The sequence below is a fragment of the Sinocyclocheilus grahami genome, unplaced genomic scaffold (genome assembly GCF_001515645.1).
Source record: "Sinocyclocheilus grahami isolate Dianchi unplaced genomic scaffold, SAMN03320097.WGS_v1.1 scaffold1061.1, whole genome shotgun sequence".
Taxonomy (NCBI): domain Eukaryota; kingdom Metazoa; phylum Chordata; class Actinopteri; order Cypriniformes; family Cyprinidae; genus Sinocyclocheilus; species Sinocyclocheilus grahami.
This window is the reverse complement of record NW_015506240.1, coordinates 99,837-107,923: the sequence shown is the minus strand read 5'-3', so window position 1 is coordinate 107,923 and position 8,087 is coordinate 99,837.

Here is an 8,087-nt window from a genome sequence, read left to right as displayed (position 1 = left end):
TGAAAAGCGAGGTGTGCTGTGATTGGCCAGCTATCCAGTGCTTTGTGATTGGCCGAATACCTCAAGCGTGAGACGGAAATGTTACGCCCCTTACCATACAGTGATGCCGTGTCCCGGCTGGAGCGACGAGACAAAAACATTAAAACCCATTATAAACGAGGCATTTGTTGCATCCAGTGGGGACATAATTACTGATTATGATGACTTATACTGTCTTTTTACGCACTGAGTTGCATCGAGCCGCGTAAACATAAAACCCTGTCTGCATTTGTGATCTGAGAAATGACAAAAAACAAGCGCTACTCTACACTGCTCAAAACTCACGTTTGAATCATCAGTGGAAAATTCTTTAAATATAAAAAACGTACTTACAGTCTGTGAGTCAGAACAGCTGGCATTGTAGTCTACTCTACCAGGATCAGGAAACAGTCCTCCATAAAATGCGCTGCACACATCTGAATATTTGGGTTGAAGTGTTCTGGAACAGTGTTGTAAATACAACTTAACCACTGATTTCTAGTCGTGTCCTCTTTTGGAAGACCAAACAAAGTAGTTTCGCTTTCCCAATGAAACACACAGCGTCTTCATGACATGGCGGCGGCAACAATACTATATGAGAATCAAAGTTACACCTTCTTTCTTTGAACATTTGAACATGAACATTTGGGCGGCGTTATGCAAATCTTCCCACATAGTGAGGTAGACATGTGGGGGCGTGTTAGAACGAGCCGTTTTAGGGGGGTGTGGCTGACTCTTAACTTTTATAAAGAATATCTCTTTGGATTTGAGACTTTAGTCTTTGCAACTTCAGGGATCTTATCTATTCACAAACAGCTTGTAACACTCCAAAGAGAAAGAAAAACTTGAAATCGCATCATATGACCCCCTTTAAGGTGAAGAATTAGGTGTGAAACCATAAATTATTTTAATAGTGAGTTATTGAGGCACATACAGCACTCAAATGAGACTGATTTGTGAGAACAACTCTATATAATATATTATTTCAAAAAGTCAGCCTCATAAAGGACACATTATTCCTGTCATGTGTGGAACAGATTTCAGTTTTATGAAAACAGAGTGACCTTTCAGTGGTTTTATTATAATCTTCTCTTTGAATGTCCAGCATTCATCTGAGCATTGGAGGTAAAGATCACTGAACTGGATATTTCTCAATGGCTGATTTGCAGGCTTGACGAGTGCTCCGTCTTCATTCGCTGTGTGTAATCCAGCACCGGAGCGATGGGATGCTCCTCAGAGGTGTGGGTGTTTGTAAGGCAGGCTTACAGAACTCATGACGGATGTGCTGGTTTGCAGGATGAGGTAAAGCTCTCCGGCCCACTGGAAAGCAATAATCCTGCAGTTTAGGCCGAGAGTTCATCATGATGAGGACCATCAATCTGAACATCAGGCCTGCAGAGACCCACGGAGACCCCACTGCATCAAACACTAAGACCATGGGAACGTGTGAGAGACAGCCAACAATGTGAGTGGGTGTGTTTTCTTAAACTTAGAAGGGAAAAATATTACTAATAAGAACAGAAGCTTGTCAGTAAAGAGTTGTAAGCCAAGAACCAAACCCTTGAGCCCTGAGATAAATTCACAAACTCAAAGTTTAGGAAAGTATAAATAAATTAATAAATGAAAGCAAAAATAATCTCAATCTCAAATAATTTTATATAAATAAATGTAAATAAAAATTAAAATAAGTGAATAAATGTTAAATATGTTTAATGTTGAAATAAATGTTAAATGTTAAAATAAATCATTTAAAATAATAAATTAATACAATGTATTATTACATTTTATTTTACATTTAACATCTATCTATCTATCTATCTATCTATCTATCTATCTATCTATCTATCTATCTATGTATATTTGTCAAATTATGTATAATATATTTTTAATATTTTGTAACCTTGTGAATGAATAAACTTTAAATATTTAAAATAAATTTTTACATTTAAATAATAAATAATTAAACAATCTTAAATAATCCTAAGTAAATAGATTCAAATAACAATAAATAAAATAAAATTAGGAAATTAACAAACAATCTTAAAAATATGTTTATAATTAAATAAATAGATAATTTTAAATATGTGATTTTAAATAAATGAATAAACACATTTAAATAAATAATTTTAAACATTTAAAATAAATAAATGTAAACAATTCATAAACAATCTTAAATAACCTTAAATGAGATGTTATATGTTTAATGTTGAAATAAATGTTAAATGTTAAAATAAATCATTTAAAATAATAAATTAATACAATGTATTATTACATTTTATTTTACATTTAACATTTTTCTATCTATCTATCTATCTATCTATCTATCTATCTATCTATCTATCTATCTATCTATGTATATTTGTCAAATTATGTATAATATATTTTTAATATTTTGTAACCTTGTGAATGAATAAACTTTAAATATTTAAAATACATTTTTACATTTAAATAATAAATAATTAAACAATCTTAAATAATCCTAAATAGATTCAAATAACAATAAATAAAATAAAATTAGGAAATTAACAAACAATCTTAAAAATATGTTTATAATTAAATAAATAGATAATTTTAAATATGTGATTTTAAATAAATGAATAAACACATTTAAATAAATAATTTTAAACATTTAAAATAAATAAATGTAAACAATTCATAAACAATCTTAAATAACCTTAAATGAGATGTTTTAAATAAACAAATAATTAAATAAGCATTATTAAATCATCTTTTTTAAATATGTAATTTTAAATAAATGAATAAACACCTTTAAATAAATAATTTTAAACATTTAAAATAAATAAATTTAAATAATTCATAAACAATTTTAAATAACCTTAAATGAGATGTTTTAAATAAACAAATAATTAAATAAGCATTATTAAATCATAATTTTATATAATATGTAAATCTAATATAAATATATAATATAATATTTATAAATAATATATTTATACAATAACTAGCAATAAAATATTTAAATAATCACTGATTAATATGAATCATAATTATAAAATAATATATTAATAATTTAAATATAAAAATAAATAAATAATTTTAAATACATACATTTAAACAAACAAACAAACAAATAATATTTTTGTATTACTTTACCGTACTTGTCTGCTCTTAATAAAACACCAGGTATCATGACTGATGCTTTTTCTTTCAGATCCTCTATAAAACAGAAGGCACGACATTAACCCTGTTTGCTTTTGCAATTAAGCTTGTTTGTTATGTCCTGCGTCAGAAAGCCGAGGTGCTTTGACTCAGCCGAGTGAATGTCACTCTCGGGACAGATTAACACGACACACGACGAGCAGAAAGTTCAAGTGCTGTTTGCTTTGGTGAGTGAATATACCATCTGATGGATCTGATCCTGCCGCACTGATGAACTGTGAGATGTTGACATTTGCTTTGTGCTTTGTGTAAATGTTAATCAGTCCTGCTGAACAGTGTTGATATTATGAGGAGATTCTAGTGCTGGAGTATTTGGACAAGTGTTTTAATCCTGTTACGCTGAATGAATAGAAATGAATAATTTTTGAGGCCCTTGATTTGAACACGTCGATACAGCATCTTCAGATTTGCATTTATGTTTTTTATTTATTTGTTAGTGTTGGGCTGCAGTGTTAGTATCATTAAGAGCGTAATGTTTTTGTAATTTTAGTAATTACAAATAGTTACAAATATTTAAAAAAAATAAATAAAAAGTATTAATAAAATAAAGCATTTTTAATTTATATGTTTCTCGCAAATTTAATAATTTAGTCAGAAAATAAGGAGAAAAATCTATTATTAATAAAATGACTGCTATTTGTCATACACTGGTGTAGTTACAACATCTACCAGCATGGTAAACTAGACGATGTTAACCAGAAAAACCTTCACCCCTCCTCAAGTTAACACTGTTGAACTAATAATCTTATTAATTCTCATAACATAAGGTTTACAGCTGTATTAAATGTGTTGTGATGTATTTCCTGTTGAAACAGGAAGCCGAGGTACGACATCAAGGGGTTCCCTTTCGAACGGTCTCTCCCGTTGCGTGAGACGCTAAGGGGAAAACTGCTGTTTTACTCTGTACTGAAGCCTGATTTGTTCATGTTGGTGTAGCTGCACAAACCTTATATAAGTCGGCTCAGAGCGCCATTCATCAGATCATTCTCCTTCAGCGACGAGGATCATCTCTTCTCTGACTCTGGAAGAAGCCAAGAAGAAGCAGAGGAAGAAGAAGCTCCAGCTCTGCTCGCCGCCGTCGAAGACGCCCAAGCAGCAAGGATTCCCTGCGGCCATCTGGCACGTGAATAGCAAGCCAGAGAGTGAATTTCCTAAAGAGCACATTTCAGCACGCGTTGTTGCAAATGTCGCGCCGCGAGTGTGGCTCATGCAAGGAACCCTTGCTTGAGACGGACGGGCACAGTGAGTGCGTCGCCTGTCTCGGCAGCGCCCACGGAGAGGCTGCGCTCACTGAAGGCTCATGCTCCCATTGCGAGTGTATGAGTCTTTCCCGTCTCTGCTCGCGGATCGCCTTTTTTCATGAAGGCGGTCCCCCTCGCTCAGCTCTCTCATTTCCTTTCTCTCCTAAGAGAAAGAAGCAGTGGAGCAGCGGGTCCTTCTCAGCTGGTTTGAGCGGTGTCACGTTGTCTCCGCCCTCCTCACGTCCTCTCGTCTCGCCGGTGTGTTTCACACAATAAGACCTGCACCCCTCTTCGGCTGCGAGCGGCTTGGTCTCTTTCGGCACATCTGAAGAGGACATCATCATCGAAGACGTTATTGCTGACGACTCCATGTGCTTGGCAGCGTCTGATGCAGAAGAGTGGGGAGGATCCTGCGGTGAGTCCGAAGTCCTTTCCCCTTCTCAAACTCTGAGGCCGAAACCGGACGCCGTACTCATCCGCGTCCTGTCAAAGGCGGTAGAGGATCTGGGCCTCGAGTGGTTGGCTCCGGAAGAGCCCGCCCACGACCTGTTAGACGAGTGGTACCTGCCGGGAAGACGTCAACAGTACTCTCACCAACGCCCCGCCTCGTTCTTGCCTGCAGTTCATGATGAGCTCACCAAGGCATGGCGCGCCCCCTACTCGGCCCGAGTAAATCCCTCTACAGCAGCAGCTCACACCACCGTTGACGGCGCTGACGACAAGGGATACAGCAACCTCCCCCATCTGGAGGAAGCAGTTGCTGCTCATCTGTGCCCGCCATCTGCCCTCAAATTAAAGGCCCACGCAGCGCATCCCTCTAAGCCCTGCAGGACCACCTCTGCGCTCGCCAATAGAGTTTATGTTAGACGAGTAGGCTGAGTGGCGTCCAGCGGCGACCCAGCCTGGCCGGCCGCTGCATACAATGGCGGTTCTCCAAGTATTTCAAGCCAAGCTTCTCCACAGTATGGATGAGTCTGGCCAAGAACACCAGGAGGCATTCAAAGAGCTGCGCACAGCAACAGACCTGGCTCTGCACGCAACGAAAGCAACGGCGCAGTCGATCGGCCCATGGCCAGTTTGGTGGTGCTGGAGCGCCACTTCTGGTTAAACCTCACAGAGATCAGGGACGCTGAGAAGATGGGTTTCCTCAACTCACCAGTCTCACCAAAGGGCCTGTTCGGCCCCGCTGTAGAAAGGTTTGCGGAGGCTCAGAAGATGTTGCAGGCGCTGCGTCACTTCCTCCCCAAGCGCCCTGGACCCACGGCTGCGAGCCGCCAGAAGAACCCCGCCACTCAGCCTCAAAGGAAATCTGAGTCTGGGCTGCAGCAGCGCCCCCAGACGGCGAAACACTTCCCCTTTCCGAAGCATCAAGGTCCCTGCCCACGAGTTGTGCTGGACCCCGATCTGCCTAAGCCGTCCTGATGCGCTAGAGAGGAAGAGGAGGGGCTCTGTTCTCGCCTTGGCCGGAACGCCCCACAAAACAGCTCACTTTCATTCTCCATCCCTCCGAGCACCTCTGAGCAATGGAGTTTCGTTTCCAGTGGGTCACATCCTGCAGGTGCAGCGCGTACCTGAATGTTTTACTGCTGTGATAGTTTGAAGATTGGCTGGTTCTAGCCAGTTCAGAAAGGGAGTTAGCTGCTCACAGAGCGCAAGAGTCAGCTGTTGCCCAGATAGCAAGCTGTCTTTTTGGGAACAATTGTAGACTCCGCCAAAATGTGGGCATGGATTACGCCGGAACAATCCCTGACTATTCAGCGATTGGCGATTTTTTCAGAGGTTGCTCAGCCTTATGGTGGCCGGCGCCTCTGTAATTCCTCTGGGCCTGCTTCACATGAGGCCCCTTCAGTTTTGGCTCAAAGCCCGCGTTCCACCCCACGCCTGGCACCTGGGGTGGCTTCCTGTCAGGGTAGACCACCGCTGTATCAAGGCTGTGGCCCCCTGGACGACCTCTCGCCTGTTCCAAAAAGGAACAAGGTTAGGCCTGACCTCCAGAAGGAAAGTAGTCACAACAGACGCATTCAACTCAGGTTGGGGCACCCTGTTGGAGGGTAATCCGGCGTTCGGCTCCTGGTCAGCCTCGGAGCAACGCCTGCATATCAACGGCCTAGAAATGTTGGCGGTTTTCTTAGCCCTGAAAACCTTCCTTCCAGCCTTAAAAGGGCACCACGTCTTGGTACGGTCGGACAGCATAACGGGTGTCATGCTGTCCATCAATCAATGCCCATCAATGACGTCAATCACCAAGGCAGTCTCAGGTCACACACTCTGTACAGGATGGCTCGTTGCCTCCTTTTTTGGGCACAGAAAGAACTCCTCTCGTTAAGGGCGGTTCATGTGACGGGCAGATTGAACCTTGGTGCAGACATGCTGTCCAGAGGCAAGGTAGCCACGGGCGAATGGGCGCTACACCCTCAAACGGTTCAAGAGATTTGGTCAGTCTTTGGGAGGGCAGAGGTCGACCTCTTTGCCTCAGAAGACAACTCTCACTGCCCAACATACTTCTCGATACAGCGAGATGCTCTGGCCCATGACTGGCCCAGTGCTCGCCTATACGCATTTCCCCCGATCGCCCTGATTCCTCAGGTCATCAGGCGGGTCAGGAAGACCAAGTGCTCTCTCCTCCAAGAAAATGGTACACAATCTAGAGTACAAGGCTGCTTTGGTATGGTTTTAATCACATTTTAAATGTGTTTATTTACTCAAACTGAATATATAGGACCTCAAAGCTAGACATACAAGCCAATAAACTCCCATTTGAACTGGTTTTATTGGTCGTTGAACATACAAAACAGTCACTTACATTGAGTCCATTAAAAACAGTGTGATGTCAACAGTTTTATTGAGTTACACTGCCATCTAGTGATGTCTGTTGTGTCCAACAGCTTTATAATCTGAATCATTATTGATGGAGATGATCAATAATATATTAGCGATCTTCCATCACAATTGTAGACAAGTGTGCATAGAAGTTCTCACAGCAAAAATTAGGACAATAGTAGACATTAACCATATATTTATGAAAATGACCAACATATGTCATTTTAAAATGTTCTAATACATAAACCATAATCCATTAAAACAAAACAAAAAAAAAACATTCCATTTCATTCAGGTGTTTCCATCCCAGTTTTTACATTTATATGAAGAGTTTGGACTTTAACACAATATAAATGACATTTTGCCTGCATATAAAAAGATGTACATACAAATACATGTCATGTTTATGAACTTCACTGAGAGTATAGGATACAGTATGTATTTTTCTTAAATTGTTAATTACAACAAACGCTATACTGTAAATCTATTTTAAAAAATCATGATTGTCATGCAAAATCTTTATTCCTGCTGCATCAAACGCTCCACAAAATCAAATCATGAAAATAATTTGCAGTGAAATAATCGTCCTTACTGTAAACTTGAGAAGACATTGAGATGAATAGATGATCAAAAACTGGCTTCTTGCATGAGATTATCTGAAAAAGGTATTCTTTTACTATAGAGGCCTATAAAGCAGCAATAGAACGAGGTACAATTCTAAGAAAATCATCTGATGTTTTCGCTTCAGTTTTAACTTGTTAATGTACTGTATATTTGTATATATTGATAATAATGCCATCGCAGCCTTAATTCAAGTCTTTGGTCGTA